Raw genomic sequence first — 26,973 nt, 5'->3', positions numbered from 1 at the left:
GGCCCCTGATTTAGTTTTTCCCAAAGGTGTGAATCTCACATTATCATGTGCTTTAGTATGGATGTGATTTATATCCTGAAGGTTCATATAAGAGAAGTCTGGTCTACTGTTGAGATAGCAGAATCTTTTTTGCTTGTTTTCCAAAGATTTATTTTACTATTTGAAAGGCAGAGTTAGAGAGAGAAAAAAACAGAGATCGAGATCTTCCATCCACTGGTTCAACTCCCCAAATGGCTGCAATGCTGGGGCTGGGCCAGCTCGAAGACAGGAGCCAGGAGCTTCTTCCAGGTCTCCCCCAATGGATGCAGGGGCTGAAGCACTTGGGCCATCTTCTGCTGCTTTCTCAGGTGCATAATCAGAGAGCTGGATGAGAAATGGAGCAGCCAGAACTTGAACCAGTACTCATTTTGGATGCCAGCAAGGCAAGCGGCAGCCTTACCCCATAAGCCACAACCCGGTCACAAATAGCAGAATCTTTAAAAAGTAGAACCTAGTCTAGAAAGTACTTAGGTCGGGGCCAGCGCTGTGGTAAAGCCGCCGCCTGCAGTGCCGGCATCCCATATGGGCGCAGGTTCAAGTCCTGGCTGCTTCACTTCCAATCCATCTCTCTGTTATGGCCTGGGATAGCAGTAGAGGATGGCCCAAGCCCTTGGACCCCTGCACTCCTGTGGGAGATCTGGAGGAAGCTCCTGGCTCCTTGATTTGGATCGGCGCAGCTCCAGCCATTGAGGCCAACTGGGGAGTGAACCAGGGGATGAAACACCTCTCTCTCTGCCTCTCCTTCTCTCTCTGTTTAACTCTGACTTTTGAGTAAAATAAATAAATCTTAAAAAAAAAAAAAAAAAAAAAGAATACTTAGGTCGTAGGATCTTCACTCATGAATGGATTAATTCTATCTCCCGGGAATGGGTGAGGTCTGATAGGAGTGGGTTTGTTCCCAGGAGAGTGGAATGTTATAAAAAGAGTGGGCGCTGACGTTGTGGCATAGTAGGTAAAGCAGCCGCCTGTGATGCTGGCATCCCAAATGGGTGCTAGTTTGTGTCTCAGCTGCTCCACTTCCAATCCAGTTCCATGCTAATGGCCTGGGAAAAGCAGCAGAAGATGGCCCAAGTTGTTTGGGCTCCTGTTACCCGCATGAGAGCCCCAGAAGCAGCTCCTGGCATAAGTCTGACCCAGCCCTAGCACTTGCAGCCATCTGGGGAGTGGACCAGCGGATGGAAGATTTCTCTCCCTCTCTCTCTCTCTCCCTCTCTCTCTCTTTCCCTCCCTCTCTCTCTCTGTCTCTCCCCCTCCCTCTCTCTCCCTCCTTCCCTCCCTCTCTCTCTCTTTCTCCCTCTCTTTCTGTAACTCTTCCAAATAAATAAATCTTTAAGATGAAATAAAAAAAAAAAAAAAACAGGAAGCTTGTCTTCTCCCAAATCCCTGGCTGCCTCCCTGTCACATGTGCCCTTCTGAGTGAGGCCGGTTCCCCCTCTGCTTCTCTGCTGTCTTGTGACACAGCCAGGGGGTCCTCAGCACTAGTTCCATGCTGTTTAAAGCTTACAGCCTCCAGAATCATGAGCGAAAGAAACCTCTTTTCTTCAACTATCACCCGGTGTCAGGTATTCTGTTATAAACACATCAAACAGACTAAAACACCACAGTTCATTTAACACCACCAGGAAACTAACATTAGTACGTTACTCTTAAACTTCAGATTTTATTCAGATCACATTAGTTTTTACCTAATATCAGTTTTCCATCCCAGTAGTCAATCCAGGTTACATCACCTTTTGTCAGTGTGTCTCCTTAGGCTCCGTGGCCTGTGACAATTTCTCAGTCTTCACTTAGTTATTATGACGTCCACAGTTTTGAGTACTCACCAAGCATTTCATGAAATGCCTCTCAATCTGGGTTTATCTGATTTTTTTTATCATTAGACTTGAGTTATAGGTCTGGGGAAGAAGACTACCAAGGTGAAATATCTCTCATTTTATCTGGAGGTACATCAGGTCAAGCTAAAGAAATTTATTGTTTATTAGAAGAATAAAAAGAAACAACGATCTATTTATATGATTCCTCTATATCAAGTTAACTGTTTTCCATTGCCAATCTCTGTTCATAGGAAAAAAAATCTGTCCATGTTCAAAGGGCTTGGAGGATGAGTTTATATCTACATATTATGTTATTTGCAATTTAAAATCATTTCTATTAATCAGTATGGATTTGTGTATTTAGTTTTATTTATGTTGTACTTTGGGTTATAATTCAATCCTATGTTACTTATTTGGTAGCTCAATTCATTTCATCATTGGATATTTGAAACTCTCTTCTATCTGAAAGTATCCTATCATGGTTTTACTCATAGTTTTGTGGTAATGGAGTCCTCCCCTGAATGTGAGTTATTGTGGGTCTGGGTTGGCTCATCATGTCTTTCCTCTTCGCCAGTGATTGGTCGAGGTGTGGACAAGCAAGTCGGTATGACTGCACGAGAAGGCCCCTGGTTCCTTTCTGTTGTTGACTATTTCAAACACATGTGTCCTGTGAGAAGACAGCCTGATGCTGAGTCATGACAACCACACAGTGATTACTGTAAAAATCAAAGCAAAACCTCTGGGGAGAAAAAGTGGACGCAAGGCACTTAGTTCCTTGGTATTTTTGTATCCGTGTCTGTTATCTTGGTATCTGTGTCTGTTATGTAAATATTAAATGTTAGAATCATAGGCAGTGGAATTTCCTGATTGCTATAGATTAGAACAGAGATGGTGAGATCTTTCTGGATGTACTTTTTTTTTTTTATTTGATAGGAATAGTTACAGACAGTGAGAGGAGAGAGAGAGAAAGGTCTTCCTTCTGTTGGTTCACTCCCCTAATGGCTGCTACAGCCAGCTCTGTGCCGATCCGAAGCCAGGAGCCAGGTACTTCCTCCTGGTCTTCCATGCAGGTGCAGTGACCCAAGCACCTAGGCCATCCTCCGCTGCCCTCCCGGGCCACAGTAAAGAGCTAGACTGGAAGATGAGTAACCAGGACTAGTACCCGGCACCCCAATCAGGACTAGAACCCTGGGTGCCAGCACCTCAGGCAGAGGATTAGCCAAGTGAGCCACGGCACCAGCCCTGGATATACGTTTTCTGAATCCTACAGTCTGCAGGCCCCCTTGGTATTGCCTGTAGTGCAAAGCTAAGTTGGGGAGAACATCCCAGGAGCCCAGGAACAGGTTGTTTTTCAGTCCTTTTTGTCTCACTATGTTTTGTTTTTTGTTTTTTTGTTTTTGTTTTTGTTTTTGTTTTGAAATTCGTGTCCTGAAGTTGGAAAGACTATTTGTACATACAGGGTGCTGCCTTTTGTGATCTGCATTAATAGATGCCCTATGACTCATAGCTTAAAGGACTCGTGCATTTGGGGATCTGGGAAGCATATTGGGATAGCCTTCGCCCCATCCCAGTATTCAGTGGCCTCAGAGTTGAGCAGAAGCAGCTCATTTGTTCATTGGCTCTACAGGGAGGAAGCACAGAGGCAGACATAGCGTGAGATACAGGAATTCTCAAAGGGCTGCCAGAGGGGCCGGCGCTGTGGCATAGTAGGCTAAGCTTCTATCTGCGGTGCTGACATTCCCATATGGGCGCCAGTTCGAGTCCCAGCTGCTCCTCTTCTGATCCAGCTCCCTGCGATGGCCTGGGAAAGCAGCAGAAGAGCTAAGTCCCTGGGCTCCTGAACCCAATTGGGAGACCTGAAAGAAGCTTCTGGCTCCGGATTGGCCCCCTCCAGCCGTTGTGACCATTTGGGGAATGAACCAGCAGATGGAAGAACTTTCTCTCTCTCTCTCTGCCTCTGCCTCTCTGTAACTCTGCCTTTCAAATCAATCAATCAAACCTTAAAAAAAAAAAAAAAAAGGCTGCCAGACCAGATGATGGGAAATTCAGCCCAAACAAGAGGTCAGGAATGTGAACTGCTGACAGGGCTGAAATGAATCAAAACTTCTCCTCTGAAGGAGGAAGTCTCCAGCCATAGAGGTACAGAGAGAGGGTGACTCTGCACCTGCACTCCACGGTCACCTACAGACTAGCTACAAGGAACCTCTAGCTCCAGGGGCTGTCAACAGCAGATGGAGTCAGTGTGACCTTTGAGGAGACACATATCTCCCCAGCTGCCTCGCTGACTCCAGACTTCACACCAAAGATTTGAGGACACAGCTCTAGTCCGAACTCGGGCAGAAGAATTGAGTTCTAAACTGATTATCACTCAGAACTTTTAAAATGGAAAGTCTGTGTGATGAAAAGTCAATCAAATGATTGCATGTCAATCAAATGGTTACGCTCTACCAGACTGTCCATTTCTTGGCATTAGAAATCCTATTGTTTCTTGATATCCATAACCTCCATAACCTCTCTTAGGACTTCCCAACCTGGAAGTGCGGATAGGAGCCAGAGAATCCCCAGAAAACATTTCAGAATGAGTTGGAGACTGTTTCCTTTCATTTTCTTGTTATAATGACTGGTGAACGCGCAAGGTGTTTAGTTGGTGGGGACCAATCATCCTAAATGACCAACAAGACAGTGCCCCACAGTGGAGAAACGGATGAATGAATGGATTTGTTTATCTGTTGCTTCCAAACAAAAAAAAATGTCCAATAATGGGAAATATAGCTTCCAGAACAAAGAAAAGGGATTTTTTTAAAACTCTTTAAAATGCAAACACTTTATAAAAAGAAAAGCCATACATGGTGTGGGACAACATGATAATCCACAATCCTCTATAGTTTTATTTTAATGTGAATTTTGTTTGTTTATTGGAAGACAGAACAGATTTTTAATCAATTAAAATTTGAATTTTCCTATCTCATTGTACCACCCCAGGAAGCTCCTCATGGTGTCTGTCTCCTCGTGGTGTATGTATACCGTCCTGAAGATGGTTTCTGTCCCATATGCCCCTTTCTTTCCCATCTAACCTCTGTCTCTTCCCCCAATTCCCCTACCTGCTACCCTCTCAGTGCTACCTTCAATCCTGCAAGTCTGAAACTACAGTAGGGTTGCTATTAGGAGCACAGATCCAAATAGAAGCACGCTTTGTGCTTTATTTTTGTTTCACAACGTACTCAGCATATTCCATCTGCATGATTGCCAGAGCCTTTGAGAATGCTAATTTCTCATCCTATTCTTCTTAGTGACACGTGCTTAAGGAAGAATGTAGCTGCGCAACCCAGGGAAATGATAGAGAATGGAGGGGAAGGGGGAGCTGGGACACTGACATTTCTTTAACAAAGTCACAACTGTCTTCTGTGAAGTGTCAATGCCTGGGTCTTTTTTCACCTGCCAAAATCATGCTTGTCTGTGACTCCAGCTTTCTTTACAAGGGGGGGTCGTGACCCCCAGAGGGCCTCCATCTGTCTGCCTGGAGCAGGTGGTCTCATCAGTGCTGAGTTCACGGTGGTTAGAGCTTGTTAGATGATGTGCTGCCAGTGATTTTAGGCCTCTACATTCAATTATTTTCTTCAAGCTCATTTCGCTATACATTGAGGAAAACTGCAGAATCATAAAAGCAAAAGAGATGGTGCTTTAAGGCATCCTAATATAAAAATGTAAACCACTGAATGTAGCCTGGGAATGTCAGACAGGATGAAGCTGTGCTTGAGTAGGGAACAGGTCTATTCTAGCCATTTCTGTATTATAAAATATTCAACAGACCTTCCCTTGACCAATATTTCCCACCCCCAACAAATACGTAAGTATTTAGTATTTCTACAAAGTATTGCAAATTAAAGGTTTTCCTTTTTTTTTTTTTTTTTTTTGCTAGAATCTGAATCTCCATATTTTTAGTCAAATCTCTTTTAAAACAGGACTAGAAATAGCGTGAGTAGTGACATACTGGGAGATTGTAATTTCTGAAAGACCCAGCTGGAAATTCAGTAAAAATAGTTCTGTCTGTTCATCCCTCAAAACTTTTCAGGTTTCAGAACAGGATGGTGAGACAGACCACCAAAACCACGGTCACCCAAAGCAGCCCCTGAAATGTTTTGGTGTCTACGTCCCAGCTGTTATTTTTCTAGCATTGGGTTGCAGCAGGAGATCTGTCTGAAATTCCTGAGACTACAGATGGATACAAACAGGTTTTGAGAAAGGTGTAAACTGTCTTATTCCCATGTTTAAAGAATTTTAAAAATTAAACAGTACCAGTATCCCCAAACCTTCCATTCCTTGCATGGGCTTTCCTGGAAGCCCCTCTCCAGTGAACGTGCAGGATTCCCCCAAAACAATTCCTCCTCCTCCACAAAGCATCACATCAGAGAAAGCACAATGGTTTGACTTAGGGTTCAGAAAAGCCCCTGTCCAAGCCTCTCTGAAGCGGGCTGTGCTCCACACCCCCACCATTATGTATCTGTGTAGTCCAAGAATAATCCAAGTTTTTAATGCTTGTTGTTCAAACCTGCATTTATATTGCTACATGATATAGCATAAGCTTTGGTTTTGTTTTTAAATTTCTTTAATTTGTTGGAAAGGCAGAGAGAGAAAGAGAGACAGAGACAGATTGCCCCTCTGCTGGTTCACTTCCCAAAGGGCCACCACAGCTTGGTCTGGGCTCTGCAGCAGGAGCTGGGAATTTGAGCCAGGGATTTAATCCGGGTCTGCCACGTGGGTGGCAGGGACTCAAGTTCTTCAGCCATCACCTGCTGCCTCCCAGGGTGCTCATTAGCAGGAAGCTGAAATCAGTAGCAAAGCCAGGGCTCCAGCCCAAACACTCCAACAACGAAATGCAGGCTTCCCCAAGCAATGTTTTAACTGCTGTATCCAGCACCCACCCCCTGGCTTTTTTTTTTTTATATTAGAATTCCAATTTATACGCAATTCCTTGCCTGCTTCCAACGCTTGAGAAAATGTCAAGTTTTCATTTTTCTCTTAGGAGCATCATGGCAGTATTATCTGTGTTATTTGAATTGGATTTGGGTTTGAATTAGATTTCCGGTGTCTATTTGTGTATCGTCCCTGTGTACGTGCTTGTTACTATCAGTGTGTGCTTGTGTGTGCCTTTGTGTGAGTGTGTGTATTTCTATGTATGCATCTGTGTGTTGCTGCGTGAGGGAGTGTGAGTTTGTATGTATCTCTGTGCACATATCCACATGTGTCTCTCTGTGGGTGTGTATGCCTGTGTGTGTATTCACATATGCATCTGTGTGTTTCTGTGTGAGGAAGGGGACCTTGTGCAAAGGACGGGACATTAGAGAATGTAAAACACCCAGAGATGTCACAGGGGTTTCTTTGTGTTTATCTGGTGGACTGAAATGTCACAGATATTCTTCTACAGTCAAACACATAAAGAAATCGCTCAGCGAGGTGCTATTTTCTCAGTCTGGAGAAGGGGTAACATTTCCCTCCGGGGTAAATTGTAATGGATTAGATGATAATACAGCACAGTGGTTTTCTTCAGAGAAAATGCTCTGGAAAATTAACAGCTGTTGACAATAGTAAAAAATGACACTTCTATCCTTTGCTGTAGAAGAGCCTAGGTCACTGCCTGTTCCCAGGCCGTGTGGCTCTTCCAATAACAATTCCCCAAATGTGGTAACACCGCCTACCCTGTGCTCCGCAAGCCTGAGGCTAATTGTTCAGTGTCAGATGGTAGGTGTTTTGTGGCAAAATTTTAAGAGGCACATCATTGCAGCTTTACACGGCACAATAGGCGCTGATTAGGCAGCCGTGTGGCATGGCAGCAGTGTGCTCTGCCACCGTTAGCTGCCAGCGCTGAGGCTGACTAGAGCTGCTGAAAACACATGGGGATGTGGGAGACGGAGGATGCAACTCCAGTTTTGTTTTCTGTGTGTGTGGTTTTTTTATGGGGGATTAGCCCTTGTTCTGGGAAAGGCTGGGGTGGGAACAATTGCAAAACTCCTCTGGACAGCCTGACTGATGCCCAATGGTCCCATCTGGTCGGCTCTTGCTTGAGCCTGGGTTCACTTTGTTTGCTGTGCTGCCTGAAAGAAGCAATTCTACATGTGCATGAGGTCCCGGAAGACCTTGAATCTAGACTCCTGTACCCAGGCAGGACAGTATGGAAGCCACACAAAGACTCTGACAAATGCAGAAAGAGATGTAAAGCGTTTCTGCCACTGCCTCTGTCCAGAGGTATTTCCCCAGCATTATAACAGCCCTGCCCAGCATGAACCAGTGCATGAGAGCCATGGACCGCACGCGGCCACCCTTCCTCCTCATGTGTCTGCAACAAGATGCCACCCAGTGATATCCGGTGCTTTCTTTGTAAATGCTGGCTTTTCTGTTTGTTTTTCTGTTGTTTTCTTGATTCACTCTCTGTCTTTTGTTTCCAGAGTCCCAGTGCCCTCATGCCAGGATTACAGGGGGCAGGAAATCAACTGAGCCAGGACCCACAGCTGCCCAGCAGAACACAGCTCCTTAAAAAGCAGGTATCAAATCTGACCTTATCTATCCTTCAGGCTGTCCAACTCATCTCTGCTCCCACTGCCTTATCTCTCACTATTCCCCAAACAGAGCTTCGAATACTGAATACTGACACGCCTGCTACTTTTCTCTCTGGTGCACATATTTTGCATTCTTCCCATTCTTATCTTTGCTCTTCTTCTCTGTTGCATACTTGGGATGTTCTCTATTACCATCTGTGAAAGCTTCAGCAGACGCTAACTACTCAAAATTAGTTTCCTTTTAATTGTCTCTTCAGACGGTTATTTTTGCTTGAATTATGGGATACATCCTTATTGCATTCTCAATGCCCCATGTTTAAGAACAAAGGGCTTGGCTCCAGTTAAAGGCAAGTTAGAATCCTGGGTCTGTTTTCTCATCTATGTCTCACTTGTTTCACTCATAATATAGAGATTTCACAGTTAATGTTGAGGGGATTTCATGGGATAAGTTAAATAAAATGCTTGATATATGATGATAAGTCCAGAAGTTTTACTAATGACAACCAATGTTTTTATGGTTGAATTTGTTATTGTCTACTTATCAAAGTGTTTAGAACACTTCTGCTCGTAAGTTGTACTTTATTATGATTTGTTAATAAGGTATTCACATATGGAGATTCATTTAAGACTTGAGCAACCCAATGACAAGGATCATAAATCATCTTTTGACTTTGCTGCAAATACCTGCCCCTCAAATCACTTTGCATTAGATTGTGTTTGGGGTCAACATTCAATAAATATTAAAATGAATGTCTGGCTGGTACTAAGAATTCAAAAATCGAAAATCATGCTCTGCTACTTTGGTTATTCAAGACTACTTCTTCATTCATACTATTTTCATCTTATCTCCTTTTTCTCAGAGCCTCAGGAGTTATGGGAAAAAGCTAGCCTAGTTGTGTATGTTTTGTAGAATTCAAATGTTCACCATTTGATTAAGTCAGATGTCTTTTTTTCTTTAACCCTTCAACTTTTTTTTATCACATCACTGAAATTAGAATAAATGTAAGTAAACTATAAAAAAAAAAAAAAACCTGAAATCTGGGGTGGGCGTTGTTGCCTAGTGGCATAAGCTGTCACTTCAAATACCCAAATTCCATATTGGAGTGCTGGTTCAACTCTCAGCTGCTCCACTTGCAATATAGAACCTTAATAACACATCTAGGAGATGGCCCACCTGGAAGACTCAGATGGAGTTCCAGGCTTCTGGCTTGAGCCCTGGTCCAGTCCTGGCTTATACAGGCATTTGGGAAGTAAGCTAACAGATGAAAAAAATCTATCTCTCTCAGGCTGGCGCTGCGTCTTAATAGACTAATCCTCCACCTAGCAGCGCCGGCACACCGGGTTCTAGTCCCGGTCGGGGCACCGGATTCTTTCCCTGTTGCCCCTCTTCCAGGCCAGCTCTCTGCTGTGGCCCGGGAAGGCAGTGGAGGATGGCCCAAGTACTTGGGCCCTGCACCCCATGGGAGACCAGGAGAAGCACCTGGCTCCTGTCTTCACAGTGCACCGGCCTCAGCGCGCCAGCCGTGTCAGCCATTGGAGGGTGAACCAATGGCAAAAAGGAAGACCTTTCTCTCTGTCTCTCTCTCTCACTGTCCACTCTGCCTGTCAAAAAAAAAAAATCTATCTCTCTCTCTCTTTCTCTTTCTCTCTGTTGCATGCACAACCGGTATATGCTCTGCTTTTCAAGTACATGAACAATAAATAAATAAGCATCAAGAGAAACTTAAACCTTCATCCATTCCATGGATTATAAAGTAAATCATATGCTTTATTGTTTTTATATTATATATTAGGTTCAAGTGATTATATTACAGTATTTACTGAGTTATAAGGTGTTCTAAAGTTCTAATCTTGACTGCTAGGTCCTCCCAGTACTCCAAGGTGAGACATTATCATTCTAGTTATTGAGTTACCTATTTTATGAACAATAATAGTAACTGTGCATCAAGCACTTTCTCTGTGCTAAGCCCTTTACATACATTGTGTTACTTTAGATCCTCCAAGATAATAGACATCTAAGTGAATTGAGAATAGTTAATTGAGAGTAAAATAGTTTATTGAGAGTAAAATAGTTTATTGAGAATAAAAAATAGCTGTGAAAGATACAGATTACAGTACCTAAGAAAACAGGGAGAACATTTAGATAGCAATGCAGGAGATTTGGCAGGGGAGTTTCAAACTTTAGGAGATGCTAAGAAAGTTCCAACCAGGACGAGGGAAAGCCTCACATCAAAGTTACCCATTAAAGGTGTTCTTCATCCTGATGGACATATTAGCACCTTTGCTGAATGTGGCAGTGGGTTTAGGAAGTCAGCTGCTAGAGCCATCAGTCAAGACTATTCCCTGCCACGGGAGATGTGTGTGGTACAGTTCCACTGCTTCAGTCTGCATGTACTCAGTTCATCTCACAACAGATAAAAACCGCAGAGGTTGTGCAACTTATTGAAAGGTATTCCACTGTTTGCTGTTGTAGCTAGATTTTTTAACACAGGCAATTGTGCTTCAGACCCTATAACAGATAGGGAGGGAGGGAAGTGGGAAGTTAGATAAAAGGAGTATGTGAAAGCATGCGGTAGTCATCTCTCAGTATCCACTGTAGGGAGGTGGATGGTTCTAGGAACCATCTATGAATATCAAAATCCAAGAATGCTCATGTCCCTTATATAAAGTGGTACTGTATTTGCATATAACCATTGCACATCATCGTATATATTTTAAATCATCTCTAGATTACTTGTGAAAACTAATACAATGTAAATGAATGCAAATAATTGTTATACCATATTGTTTAGAGAATAATGACAAGAAAAAAATTAGTTCATGTTCAAAACAGATGCAGTCTTTTTTCGATGATTTTCTTTCATTTGCTGGTTGGATCCACTGAGGTAGAACCCATAGATATGGAGAGCTGACTGTACATATGATATACATTATTGTAGAATTCAAAATTAACTGATTCTATTCCTTTTGTAAATGTCATAAATCATTCTTAATCTTGCAAATTAGACATAGGAATCTGTTATCATCACTTTTGGAGAATAGCTTTAACTTAATACCAAATTCTAAGATATTTGATAAGAAAATAATATTTTGATCCCTTTCTTTTGTCTTTGCAATCAACCACTTGTCTGAAAAATAAGGGGAATTATTTCATTTCCCAAGTAAATGAATAACAGGAATAAACTGAGATTGTGCCATGTTTTTTATCAACCAGTTTCCTTCTGATAATTTATTCTTTCTGTGGTTTGATTCTTCAAGAATATCAATAATTGTAACTGAGATGTTCTTCTCCATGTGTTCATCCAAGTACCCAAGCTCCTTACCTCATGTGGCTATGGCCACTCCTGTGGTAAAAATTCATGATATTGGACAATCAAGAGTATTGAGGAACCAGATCTAGATGTGGCACATTGTGTTTCTATACCATTTGAGAGTTCTGATTATTCCATAAGTGTGTGGAAGACTTGGAGCTAGAATCTAGCTTTAGGTCCAAGGAGGCACTACAATTTTTGACTACTAACTAATAGAATGCCAGATCATAAATAATGTTCTTGTACTTTCATCAGTACTCCAAGTTATCCCAATTAGGATTTGTTTCCATCTTAGTCTTTTGTTTCACACAGATTCCAAAGGCCTTTTTGTGCAAATATGAAGTATCATTTAAACATCTGGATTAAAAAGTTGCTATTTTGGGCCTTGTATTGTGGTACAGAGGGCTAGGCTGCCATCTGCAATGCCAGCATTCCACGTAAGCACTGTTTGTTCTGCTTCAGATCCAGCTCCCTGCTAAAGCACCTGGGAAAGCAGTGGAAGATGGCCCAAGTACTTGGACCTCTGCCATACATATAGGAGACTCAGATATCCCACCCCTGGCTGTTGTAGCCATCTGGGGAGTGAACTAGCAGATAGAAGATCTCTCTTGCATGTTTCTCTCTCTCTCTCGCTCTCTCCATTCCTCCTTCCATCTTTCTTCCCCCCTCCCCTCTCTGTAACTCTGCCTTTAAAATAAACAAAATGCATGTTTTTAAAAAATTGTTACTCTGACTTAAATGTCTCTATTCATCAGGACCAAGTATTACCTTTGTTTAAGTTATACCCAAAAGTATTTTATTCTGAAATAATACTAATTTTAACTGTTCAAAATAGACCATTAGGGTACAATTCCTTATATTTCCTGTTTTTATTCTTGAAGATATTTTAAAAGGTGCCAATATGATTATGGCCTCTTTAGGATAAATACCCGCTATTTACTTATCATCACTATAACTATGTGTGACTCTGCAGGCTAGATCGGAATTTAGGAAAGAGTAGAGTGAGTTTCAGAGTTGTCATTTATTTGTCATGAAAACACAGAAAAGTAATTTATTTCTCTTAGTTTATGTTCCCTCATCCACAAATGGGAATTTTGCCCCTCAGATTTCACAGAGTTACAGTGGATAAAATATGAATGTGCTTTGAAAACTGTGGCTCAGATGCCAAGAGGTGGCAGCCCTTGTTATATTCACATCACAAGATAATAGATCAACCCTTGTGGGGATCCGGATTTGTTCAGGTTCTGTACAAGGCACTATAGAGTGATAAACATGAGTTAGGAGCCACAAATTAAATGTTGAGGATAAAAGAAGCAGCAGCAAAGTATAACAGATAAAAGATAGACACTCAAAGAAAACAAGAAGGCAATTGCACACTAAGGCAGTGTGGCAAGGTCAAGGTGCTAGAGATCATCTCTTGACCAGTGTGATGCAGTGTGAATTAGGAAAGCTTCATCCATCACTTCTGTTAAAGTCTGCGGGCCACGCCTTGAAGTACCAGTCCTGCTAGAGCTGCCAATCCTACACCAGATTCTTGGTGTGTGTTCCTTGGGTTTATCAATAAGGGTTTTCTCAGAAAGCCTAGGTTCTAGACCCTCAGAGAGTATTATGTGGGCTTGTGTGAGGCCAATTATTGATTAACATGAAAGCCAGAATTCTGCTGTAACTGACCGTCCAGATATTTATACCAATATGTTTCAAATATCTATAGAGTTCTAGAGGTTATATGGTAATGTGAGTGCTGGCGCCGCGGCTCACTAGGCTAATCCTCTGCCTTGCGGCGCCAGCACACTGGGTTCTAGTCCCGGTCGGGGCACCGGATCCTGTCCTGGTTGCCCCTCTTCCAGGCTAGCCCTCTGCTATGGCCCGGGAGTGCAGTGGAGGATGGCCCAAGTCCTTGGGTCCTGCACCCGCATGAGAGACCAGGAGAAGCACCTAGCTCCTGGCTTCAGATCAGCGTGAAGCGCCAGCCGCGGCAGCCATTGGAGGGTGAACCAACGGCAAAAAGGAAGACCTTTCTCTCTGTCTCTCTCTCTCACTGTCCACTCTGGCTGTCAAAAAAAAAATATGGTAACGTGATATGTGGATACAATTTGCTTTGCATGTGAGTCATGAGGTCACTAGAATGTGCAATAATTTGCCTCGTGAGTAAATATTTAAAAAGATCAGAGTAGTAGCCACGACTTCACAAATACATCTATCTACACAGGGTTCAAGGTTTATCAACTATATAGTGCAATGACTGTGTGATTTTGTAGATGCTGAAACTCAATACTGTAGGAGTGACTGGGACATAATTTTGGCTTACTTGTTCCTTTAATTTTTTCAAGAGTGCTATCAAAATTTCTAGTATTTGAAAGTATGCTGCCAACAGTGAGGAAGAAAATAAGCACAAATTTAGAAGAAAATGATATAGGCTAATATTTAATAAAATTGTTTGTGGGGCCTGTGCTGTGACGCAGCGGGTTAATGCCCTGGCTTGAAGCGCTGGTATCCCATATGGGTGCTGGTTCAAGAGCTGGCTGCTCCACTTCCAATCCAGCTCTCTGTTGTGGCCTAAGAAAGCAGTAGAAGATGTCCCAAGTCCTTGGGTCCCTCCATCTGCATGGGAGACCCAGAGGAGGTTCCTGGCTCCTGGCTTCGGATCAGCTCAGCTCCAGATGGGGAGTGAACCAGCAGATGGAAGACCTTGCTCTCTCTCTGCCTCTCCTCTCTCTGTGTAACTCTGATTTTCAAATAAATAAATAATTTTTTAAAAAAATATTGTTTGTGTTGATTAGGGCTGTCTTGCTACTGGACCAGATAAGCTAAAATTATCAGTGAATTAACAAAATAGAGGTTTAGTTCCTGCTTTTGTAAAGTCCATCTGGTAACAGGATGGAATAAGGATTCTGTCCCCTGCAGTCATTCAGGGCCCCAGGTTGCAGAAGCTTTGACCAATTTTCTGTACAAAGCTTCTTCCAAGATTACTCTGAGCCTCAACATCAAATCAGCTTACATAAAGTGAAGCTTGTATGGAATATTTTTATGAGTTAGACCTGACTATACTAGCTTGTCACTCTCCACTCATTCCATTGATCATAACTCAATCATGTGCCTGCACCAAACTGTAAGTGATGCTTTGAACTATAATATCTTTGATCATACAGAAGAAAAGTAAACAGTTTGAATGCCAAACCACCTAGAGTTTGTTTGACACAGGAATTTATATTTGTTTGGTTCTTATATTATTACAGATATCTTTTATCTTCAGCTCATTGGATTCTAAACCAATCTGTGAATTATTTTTGTCAACATTCTTTGTTTTAGAAAAAGAAACAGAAAAGAGTGGATCTCACCCTAATATTGCTTACAAGAAACCACACACATAAGGCCACTGAGGAATAGTTACAGAGCAGTATATAGACAAAATAGCCAGATACATTGAGGCTGAAATCAATAATATTTGATAAGATAATTCATCTAGGCTGCCACAAATATAGTATTTACTTAGTCTAAAACCTGAGATTTCTATCTAGATTTTCAGTATGCTTTCTTGGAAACCAAGAAGATTCTAAACATAACACTAGAAGCCACTTCTCATCCTGGTCGTTAAAATGGGTTCCACCCAAAAGGTTTCCATTCCTGAGATCTGGTATATTCTCAAGAAGTGATTTCTGGAGCATGTTAAAGGGGGAACAGTTTTGAAGGAAAAACCAAACAAACAGCTTATGAACTGGCTAAGAAAATAATAGATTGAAAAGTTTAACTTCAGCCAACATGTATTGAACATCTAATAGAAAGTAGACACCACAGATGATTTCACACATATTATTTTGTGTGCTCAAATGAAATTACATAGAAGCAAAATAGAATTTTTATTATCTGGAGATATAAATTATTAATGTTATCCTTGGATCTCTTTAGTGTTAATAAATGATATTTGGCTTTAGTATTTTTCCAGGTTATTGCAAACTTTCCAAAAGTTAGCTTTATTTTTTAATAAATCATAGATCTTGAAGTATGAGGAAATATCAAAAGCATCTCTCATATCCCTGTACTTACAGGAAATGAATGTTGATTCCCTACTCATTGAGAATGTGACTATGAGCAAGTCACTTTTTTAAGTCTTAGGATCTGCATATGGAAAATGGTAATACTGATGAGTTTTCCCTCTCTCCTGTACTGGTAGCTGTGAGCTTCAATATTGTGTTCTAATTTATAAAGCAATATGTATACACCAGATGATATTTGTTTCCCATTTAACAGATAAGGCAACTGAGGCTCAGGAGGGCAAAAAGGACTTACTACAAATGACAAGGTCAGGAGAAAGGTCATAGAAAAATTGTCTCACTGCTTCCAAGATCACCTGCTTTGACCTGAATTTTAACTGGTTTACAGTTAAAGCACTCAAACAAGATTTTCCATTTCTCTTGTTCTTTCCCAAAATTAAAATGGGTAAAATACCAATCCGGAATCATTTTGTTCAGTGAAAAAAAAAGGCAGCAATAGCAACCTCCCTTGATGCTGTAGTGAGTGGCTGTATCCATGAACCATTGTTTGTGCATTTTAATCACAAAATCTCTAGAGGCCCCAGCTTAGCTCTGTTTGGTAAGTGCTTGAATAGGACACACACACACACACACACACACAATTTAGTAAATGTAAGCCCTTGCATTTTTTCCCAGTCTTTGGTAGAATGACAGCAATTTGTATTGAAGGGGGCAAGTACTGTGGACACATATGACATGATATTTGCTCTGTAACAGAATAAACATTAACTCCTCCTTGTATTTTCAGTGCAGTTAATGTCTGAAATTCATGACTGAGGGTCAACTTTGGGAATTTATTTCATATTCTGGGAAGAATGAGCCAATAACAATTTGGAACACAGATTTTTGGCTGAACAAATAGACACTTGAGTCAGGCTTTTTAAATAAATCATGGGGAAATAGCATTGGTAAGTGTGCCCAGAGTCATTGTGGCATTAGGGGCATTTTGATCAATAGAAATAATAAGTAATTAACACCTGCTGTGTGTTACAGCAGGGAATGAGGTAAATTGCCATTCTCTCGAAAGCTTCAGCCCTCTATAAATGCTGCTTTGAAGGAGATGCACAGGGAAGATCAATGTGCTCACATGCAGATCTCTTACCAGAAAGAAGAGGCCTGCAGGATGTGTTTACAAATGTAAATGCATGTGTCTATCTATCCTTGCACTCATCCAAGCAGAATCCAGTCTCTCCAAGATGCATTTAAGGAGAGGCCAAATAACACTTAGCTCTGCTGGGCAACATCTCAGAAGTAGTACTTCTGTCAATTGCAACAAAGAGAAGGTTCTTAGATGACAGGAAATAATGTCTCTCAAAGATCTGATATCAGGGGATAAGTTGTGTGCTCTCCAAATACTTATACAGAAGTTCTAACCCCAACTACCTTGGGATGTGATTGTATTTGGATAAAGGATACTTTTAAAAGATAATTAAGTTCAGATGATGCATTAGATGAGTCCTAATCCAATATGACTCATGTCTTCATAAAAGGAGGAGAGGAAGGAGAAGGAAGGGTGGGAGCATTGGTGGGAGGGAGGGAAGAGTGAGAAGCATCTTTATGTTCCTAAATCTGTATACATGAAATTTATAGACCTTGAATAAAATTTAAAAAATAAGAAACAAAATGTGGGAAAAAAAGAGGAGATTGGGGCATGCATTTGGACTGATTGACAAGACGCTCATACCCCCTGTCAGAGTGCCTGGGCTCAATGCCCAGCTTTGAATTCTGACTCCAGGTTCCTACTGATGTGTACTTTGGGAAGGAGCAGGTGATGGCTCAACTGGTTGGATCCCTGCCACCCACAAAGGAGACCTGGATTGAGCTCCCAGCTTCGAGTTTGGGCCTGAGTCAGTTCTGGCCGTTTCAGGCTTTGGAGAAATGAACCAATAGATGTGGACTCTGTAGTTCTCTCTTTGTTTGCTTCTAAACTAAATAAATAAAATTTTAATATAGATACTTAAAATTACATATTTAAAAAAAGAAGAAGATATTAGAATACCGACTCAGAGGCAACATCATGTGAAGGTATAAACATAGTTTTAGTTACAGTTGGTGTCAACCTATATAATCCATGGTTAATTGCCCTAACTCAAGACCCTTAACTTAATCATATATACCAAGACTCTTTCCACAGAAGGAGATATTCACAGGTTTTAGGGACTTAGACCTGGATACCACTGGGGGACTCATTATTCAGCTTACTGTAGCTTGCACCCCCCAATAAGAGGAATGGAGCAGAATTCCCCATCAGTACACCATGGACACTTGAAGTCGCTAAACAAACTGTATTCCTGTAAACTACAGGATTGAGAGAGTGTGTTATTGTTATCACAGCATATCTTACAACATACAAACCAATAATGGCATAATTTAATATTTTTAAAGTCTTCATATAACCATGTCATGGTTAATTTAACAAATATCCTATTTTAATGTAAGCTCTGTCTAATGTTTCAATGAATATCTGAATACATAAATCATTGAATATATCAGATTAGTCTCATAAAAAATTTCCAATGAATTCTTGGGTCAAAGGTTATCTTGCATATATTTCTCAGGATCTTACCCTTGTAATTAAAGAACTTTCAGAAAAGTTATGTTTGTTGTATTAGTATTATGTAGCATTAGTGCACAACCACTTTTATTAACTCCCTTTCAGGAAATGCTTTGGAATAAGAACAAATAGCTTACAAAGTTTTTTTTTTAATAATTCAATAAGAAAAACTTGGGTATAGTGAGTTGATCATTCCTGTGTGAAGTTTTGTGATTCTTTTTTGGATTATACTAAATAAGGCAGAGGTTTTATTTCATTTCTAAAACACCTAGATTGATACATTTTCTATATGTATAAATATGAAGAGAATTAGAAAAATGATACTGAAAGAAAATAAGTCTGATTGAATGGGAAAGCTGTGAGAATTAACATATATAATTAACATATAATAGCTCCCTGGAAGATCCAATGTTGCAAACCATCACCTACATTTTCAATAGCCTTCTCTTTTTGTGTAATTCTTGAATGCCATCCACTTTTGTTTTCAAGACCCACTCTCTGTTGAGAGAGAGAGAACTCTGTCAGGCCAATGAAGTGGTGACTTTCTCACATCCCCATCTATCACTGGGGCGGAGTAACTGACAAAACACAGTGACTCAGCCTCTATCCCAGCAGGAACTGAGTATATCATCTGCCCAAGCACCTGATCTCCACTTGCCAAGGCTGATAAAATCCAAGAGTGCTAGGAAGACAGATGTCGAAGGGACAGGTTGCCAGGAGGAGACAGCAATAATTTTTCCATAAATTGACTATTTCTGTTCTTTTCTGCCTCCCCCATCCCTGTCACACTTTCCAGTACTATTTAGAACAGTCATTTCTGCCTTCATCTGTTTGATAGCCAGTCCCCTTTGTCAAACCTGGTGAGCCATTTGGCGGCAATGGCAGTGGCCATCTGTGCTGTTAGAAAGAGGCTTTTTTCATTGCTTACCTGTCTTTCCCATTCCAGAGATTCTTGGCTTAAGAGAGTCAGGTGCCTCACTTTTCTGGGCTTGTAGCCACCAACTGGGTGGGTTTCAAGTCTTGGGCCAGGTTTGCAGGTAGGAGAATCTAGAGGAGATTATATTTTCCTGACAAATTCCATTTCATTCCCAGAGCACTGAAATTTATTTGGCTGTCCCCATTGGCTTGCTCTGTTGAACCCTCTACTTTAAGGGATTTACTCTTATCCTCAAAGTCTGATCAGCCAAGGCAGATGAGACTGAGCATAATCTGAGCAATGGGGAATGATGAATGGGCTGTTCTCAATTTCTCAGGAAGAAAAAATATATAAATCCACTCTGAGGAGTGGAATTAAGATTATTACCCAAGGTGTTCCAGGTTTTTAAAATACTATTAACAGATACGCAGGCCCGTGGGAACAGCCTCAATTAAGTATGTGCTGCTCACACTGTTTCAGATTTTCTTGGGTCACATATGCTTTCACTTTAAGTAAAAAACAAAAATCAGGGTTGGAAAACCAAAGTCCTCCACTTTGACACCAAATACGAAAAGTCTATATTATAAAAAATATACCACCTGGGAAAAATGATCCTTATGTAACCTAAGAGACAACATGAATTCAGTAATTTTCTGCCATGGTTTAATTTTCTCTTTGAAAGTATTGGCAAAGATCAGAACAATTAGTGGTTAAATTGGAATATTTTTAAATCTAAAAGCTATTTGGTAGATGGGGAACACAGCAGGAAAGCAGCCTTTGTAGGGCAAAGCATGACAACCTGCTTGGAAGTGGGGTGCTGACTTGTCTCTATCTCGTGGGTGATCTTACCAAGTAACCCAACCTGCCTCCTCTTTTCTTTCTTTATTCCTAAATTAGGGGAAAGTAGTATTTCTCTCCTCCCACGCTCATAGCAATATCACAGAGTAAAAGTATTTAATGCTTATGAGGACCTTAGAAGTTTGTGGTATCATCAAAATGAGAGGAAAATACATTGGGTGGTAATAAATCCTCACTCATTGGGGCACTTCAATTTAGAATTCTGTACAATAAAGGGAGATGTGCTTCTGAAGTTTACATTTGTATCACATGGGAAGATGTAGTCTGTTAAGCACAACTGAAGGGTAAAGAGAATTTTTAGAAGAATGTACACAAGAAATGGATGCAATCAAAAGCACTTGGGGAGTTACTTAAAAATAAGAACTGAGAGAGCTCCAAGTTCAGTGTCATAACCATACCTGAAAAATATAGCACTCTTAACGAAATAAATATTATGATATTAGCCTTGGACATTTTTGAGGGTTCTTTAATCTCATTCCCCATCTCCATTTTGAAATGTGGCTATAATATGACTCCCAAATTATATTTGCACCAAAATGCAAAGAATTCTTGGCTCACATTTTAATGAAAGATGGCTACTCATAAACATGAGATGAATATGATTGCAAGGCATTAAATTCTCACTAAGGACATTTGAGTTGGTTTTAGAAATGAGTTGAATTTCAGTAGCAGAGTTGGGAAAAGGACATTCTGAAGAGACAGCATTATAAAAGCATACAAGTGTGGGATGTATTCAGAAAGGTCCTAGTAGTTTCCATTGTTGGATGGTAGAACTAAAGAAAAGTTAGCAAGTAGAGGCAAATTTGAAAAATAAAGATTGAGACTTGGACCTGTTTTGAGTGCCATGCTATGAAATTTGCAATTTATTCTCAAGAATATGAGAATACAAGGGTATTTTTGAGAAGATAATGATAAATTGAGATATGTGGTTTGGGAAGGGCTTCTGGATGATACTTTAAAATGACACCAGAGGTTTATATTTGGCCTGGTAGTTAAGACCTGGATTGAGTTTCTAGCTCCTAGCTTTGTTCTGGCCTAACCCTGGACATTATGGGCATTTGGAGAATGAACCAGTGAATGGAATCACTCTCTGTATGTCTGTCTCTCTGCCTCTGACATATGTTTTAAAAAATTAAAGATCCCTGATAAATTGTGCCATAATGCCTGCCATCAGGTTGATTTTAAGTCCTCAGTCTCTTTGATTCTTTTTTTTTAAAAGATTTATTTATTTATTTATGTGAAAGAGTTACAAAGAGAGGAGAGGCAGAGAGAGAGAGAGAGAGGTCTTCCATCCGTTGGTTCACTCCCCAATTGGCTGCAATGACTGGAGCTGTGCCGATATGAAGCCAGGAGTCAGGAGCTTCTTCTGGGTCTCCCACGTGGTGCAGGGGCTCAAGGACTTGGTCCATCCTCTACTGCTTTCCCAGGCCATAGCAGAGAGCTGGATCAGAAGTGGAGCAACTGAGACTCAAACCAACACCCATATGGTATGCCGGCACTGCAGGCAGCGGCTTTACCTGCTATGCCACAGCGCTGGCCACATCAGTCTCTTTGATTCTTAGTCTTACCCTTACACAATATTTTTTTCTTTATTATGCATAGAGATCTTCCATTCTCTGACTTCCGTTTTAAGAGGAAAATGCCCGTTCTCCATGGTAGTTATCATTCATCTCCTTACTACTTTCACTGCTCCCTCCATTTATTTGTCCTCTCATTCTGTGCTCTGCAACTTTGCTTTCAAAGATCATCAATGTTTTTATACTTTTCTAAAACTACTGGGATAACCCTCATGTGATCCAAATTCTGTGGCATATGACAGTTCTAGAACGTTACAGTGCAATGTGGGGTGCCTGCACCTCCTATTAGAGTGCAGTCTGAGTCACAGCTGCTCCATGCTTCCAAATTTACCTCCTGCTGATGGGCCTGAAAGGCAGTTGGTACAAGTGCTTCAATTCCTGCTACCCATGTGGAAAATCTGAAAGGATTTCGTGGCCACTGCCTTCGGCCCTGCCCAACCCCAACCATTGCAGCATTTGGGGAAGGAACCACTGAATGAGAGCTCACTCGCTCGCTCTCTCTCTCTCCCCCTCCCTCTCTCCCTCTCTTTCTCTTTTTCCCTCTCCTTCCCTCTGTCATTCTGCTTTCTAAATAGATTAAAAATTAATTTTAAAAAACTTTTTTTAAGGCTGGCACCGCGGCTCACTTGGCTAATCCTCTGCCTGTGGCACTGGCACCCTGGGTTCTAGTCCCGATTGGGGTGCCAGATTCTGTCCCGGTTGCTCCTCTTCCAGTCCATCTCTCTGCTGTGGCCCAGGAAGGCAGTGGAGGATGGCCCAAGTGATTTGGCCCTGCACCCACATGGGAGACCAGGAGGAAGCACCTGGCTCCTGGCTTCGGATAGGCGCAGAGAGCCGGCTGTAGTGGCACTTTGGGGGGGTGAACTAACAGAAGGAAGACCTTTCTCTCTGTCTCTCTCTTTCACTGTCTAACTCTGCCTGTCAGGAAAAAAAAAAACTTTTTTAAGAAAGGAATCTCATGAAGACAAGTCTTATAGAAAGTAAGAGGTAGTGGTTTGAAGCATTGAGGTGAATATATAGATCTTGGAAAGAAAAATAGTTTCAAAGTTCTTCAAAATAGGAAAATATATAATATTATTGAAACTATGGAATTTGTAAGTAATGACAAAAGAAATTGAAAGAATTTACAACAGTTGTACTTCTTGTCTTCATCGAGAGCAGAGCCCAGTTGGTGGAAAGGACTGGGGCAAAGGTTGTTTGGTCATCCAGGAAGGTTAGAGATCACTCAGACAGGTTGTGAGCTATGAGGTTAACTAGGAATGGAAAGAAATACTGGCAAGTAACAGCCAGGGCAAGGTTGATGTGGAATTACAAGACTTCATCGTCATTTATTATTCATACTGACTTTTTCTTTTTGTGAAAGACATGTTCAGTGGGAAAAATGTGGAAAAGATTATAATGCAAATAAGAAAAGTGTCAACTATAATACTACCAACTAAAATATGTGAGCATATGTCTTAATCTATCTTTTTTTCCATCTGTATCTATCTAACAACTTACACAGGTGAATGTGGATGTAGATGCAGAGGTCACTGTATTTTAGACAGGGTCCTGGCAGGGAAAAGGTGATACTTGAAGAGAGTATACAAGTATTTCCATTTATAAGGATGTTGGTAGTACAAAGAGAAACCAGAGAAAATTGTAAAAGTATCCTAAGACAAGTCACAAGCTAGGGAAAGTGGAAGGACTGAGAGAAAAGGTCAAGGAGTTAGCAAACTTTAGAAAGATCTATAGTCTTAGATTGTACCATTTGACAGTAGCTATGCCCTTGGCAATTGATTGTAACCATTGCCAATTTTGCCTCTGAAAACACAGAGCTGAGGATAGAAATATTCTAACTGATCTCTCCTCCTATCCTGTCACCTATTGCCGATGCCTCATATGGGCTGAATCAAAAAAGAGGTCAAAGGAAAAATGAGATTAAGTGATTCAGTCCAAGAAAGCAGTATCCAACAAGACAGAGATGGGTAGAATGGGTCTGGAGGGGCTGACATATGGACATCAGATGCAATACGCTTTTCAGGATTGAACTTCAGCATCCCTAAAGCAGAAGCAAGGAAATAGATGGCTTGGAACCTGGAGCTTAGCCTATGGTTGAGGTGTCAGCATCGCATATTGGAGTACCTGGATTTAATTCCTGGCTCTGACTTTTGACTCCAGCTTCCTGTCAGTGTACATCCTGTGAGACACAGGTAATGGCTCGAGTAAATGGGCTCCTCACTCCCACATGAGAAACTCAGATTGCAGTTCTAGTGCCCTGTTTTAGCCCAGTTCTAGCCATTTGTAGGCATTTGGAGAGCGACACAGTGGTTGAGATCTCTTTTGAGAGAGAGAGAGGGAGAGGGTAAGGGAGAGGTAGAGGGAAAGGGAGAGGGAGAAAAGGATTTATCCAGTATGTTAAATCAGAAACAAGAGAAGAAAAAGAAAGAAAAAAATGTATTTTCTACAGAGACAAGGGTTATCTAGTGTACTATGATATAAGTGTTTTTTTTTTTTTTTCAAAAAAAGATTTATTCTATTTATTTGAAAGACAGAGTTAGAGAGAGAGGTAGAGACAGAGAGAGAGAGGTCTTCCATCTGCTGGTTCACTCTCAGGTGGCCGCAATGGCCGGAACTGCACTGATCCAAAGTCAGGAGCCAGGAGCTTCTTCTGGGTCTCCCACATGGGTGCAGGGGCCCGAGGAGTTGGACCATCTTCTACTGCTTGCCCAGGCCATAGCAGAAAGCTGGATTGGAAGAGAAGCATCTGAGACCAGAACTGGTGCCCATATGGGATGCCAGCACTTCATGTCAGGGTTTTAATCCGCTGCTTGAATAACTTAGATTAGAGCTCAATGTTCAAGCGATAAGTGTTCAAGTCCAATAAGACTTTCCTGTTTATCACCAAGAATAGGGTGAAGCAATAGCCTGCTGGACCTAGAAGATCTTTTAATGACTAAAGAATTTCCAGGATTATTTGCAAGGCAAAATGAAGACCATCCTACTGTCAGATCATTAAAACACCTCAGATAAAATGGAAGACCCTGACTATTGCTTTAGGTGCAATTTTTCCTTATTTTTGCTTATCTGAATCAAAATATACCTTAAACTATAAATAATATTTCTTTTTTCCTTTTCCAAAAAAGTGAGTTTTAATTATGTCATACAATCAAAGTCATTTTATACAGGAAGTATGGTAGTAGGGAAGTTATAAAAAAGAAAAGCAAGAAAGGCAGAGTTTGACATGATAATTACTGAAACAAACTTTCACTCACCATGCTTCTGAATATTCTTTTGGCAGGTGCTTATTGATGCAAATTGAAAGGAAGATGAAGTAAGCAGATTGCCATTTAAATCTTAATTAAATTAAGACTAAAATGTCAGTCTCATCTTTTAGAATTCTCAATAAACAGGGGACAAAACTAAGCTAGGAAAAGAAAAAAAATGAAGATGCAGCTTAGCTTATTTCCCAATTTATTGCTTCCTCCCTTAATGAGACTATGAGGAAAAGGACATAAAGAAGAGTTCCCTAAACATTCACTGGTGGGCATCTTTGAAATTACTTCAGTTATAGTTGTGTGGTCATCATCCACTTCAACATTATCCACAAAATAACCCCCACAGTGTTCAGGACACTCCCAGTTACTCCTTGCTCTCAATGCAAATGGTCATTACTGGAACTGATGTATATTTGGGGCCAGAACTTTGCTTTCGAGTTTGCTGGGAATTGTGGGGTAGATGTCATAACTCTAGTTTCTCACCAATCATGTTTCTTCTTTCTGTTCCAAACACTGGAAAAAGTAGCTGATTTTATGTTTCCCTTAAATAAACATCTGTTTCCAGTCCCTCCAATATGATGATTCTATCATGGTATAATATCTAAAGTTTAAAACACTTATGATTAATAAAAGTATATTGATCATTCTTATAAACACTGTTTTATACAAAGGACCCAGTTCACAGACAGAACATGCAGTGTCTTCCTATCAAGGAGTTTACATTCTGTTACTAGAAGCAGTTATGTAAATAAATGTCACACAGTGTACCACATACTATAACTCCAGCAGAGTTCAAAGTACTCCAGAAGGGAAACAAAGCAGGAAATGTCTGACTTGATCTAGGAATAACTGCAGAAGCTTCTTAAATGAGATGACATAGATGGAGTCCTAAGGAACTCAAAGCAAACTATGATTTTTAGTTTCTATTTCATTCAGAGTTCATGCTGGGTTCTTGTGTTTTCTTGTACACTGATAGGAATTCTCATTCAGAATTTTTTCAATGAATTGATCAATTTTATTTATGCAAAAGGCAGATTGAGACTCTCATCCACTAGTTGATTCGCACCCTAGATGCTCACAATGGCCAGTGCTTGGCCAGACTCATTCCAGGTCTCCCACCTAAGTTGCAGGAACCCAAGTACTTGAGCCACCACTGCTTCTCAGAGTCTGCAGAAGCAGGCTACTAGAATCAGAGACAGACTTGGGACTGGAACCCACACATCCTGATAAGGGATGCAGGTATCCCTACTGACTTCTTAACTGCTACACCAGATAGCTACCCTCTCATACAGAGTTTTTAAATAAATTGGGTCAGAAAATTCCTTAAAAGCATTTATAATGTAAATAATTGCATCTAGAAACAGGTCTAATAATTATAGAAAATGGAGACATCTTGAGGAACCTTAAAATTCAGGTTGCTGCTTTTAAATGATACTTATAAGTGTATAAGATTGATGTTATTAAATTATGTTTAGCATACTTAAACAGGAAACTTAGGTGCAAAAATCCTATATTAGGACTTGTGAAAATATATGCATAGACAGATGCAAAGAAAGAGACTTTAACCCCCAGGTATTTCACACATGAGCCAAGAAGATGTATACATACAGCAATAATGTCTGTATCCAAAATAATCTGTGAAAACAGTTATGTCTGGGTACTAATGGGCTATAATATAATGATATAAACTGAATTTTATAAGCAAGATCCTGGAAAGTTTCTTGGAAGACATGAGGATTTCTAGATCCAACTTTGACATTTTTTTCTTTCCACCATAGCAACAAGGAAACCCCCAGTGGTAGATTGTTCTGATTGACATGTGTCCAGAATTAACTGTGAAATATCACACATTTATCAATGGAGAATCCATGCCCATGTGTGCAATTTGTACCAAATATAATAAGATGATGATCCCCTGCTGGAATCAGCATGATCTTGACCTCAAGGCCCTTTACATTGCGGTTCTAAGACACAATGAGTTCCAACCTTTGGGAGTGAGGGAATGATGAGATAGCTAGGTCAATGCTAATTACATACAATCTGAAATATATTTTATCTACTC

General features: G+C 40.7%; 1 long non-coding RNA gene across 1 annotated transcript in view; it reads right to left on the bottom strand.

Moving 5' to 3' along the window:
• Positions 1–10,596: 10,596 nt before the first annotated feature.
• LOC138844873 (uncharacterized) overlaps positions 10,597–26,973 on the bottom strand; it is a 74,103-nt gene continuing 57,726 nt past the window's right edge. The window contains exon 4 of the long non-coding RNA XR_011381277.1: positions 10,597–10,916. This is a non-coding gene — a long non-coding RNA (uncharacterized lncRNA). The remainder of the gene's footprint in view (positions 10,917–26,973) is intronic.

Source organism: Oryctolagus cuniculus, chromosome 13 (genome assembly GCF_964237555.1).
Source record: "Oryctolagus cuniculus chromosome 13, mOryCun1.1, whole genome shotgun sequence".
NCBI lineage: Eukaryota > Metazoa > Chordata > Mammalia > Lagomorpha > Leporidae > Oryctolagus > Oryctolagus cuniculus.
Note: the sequence above shows the minus strand (reverse complement) of the source record. Positions and strands in the feature narration are given on the sequence as shown.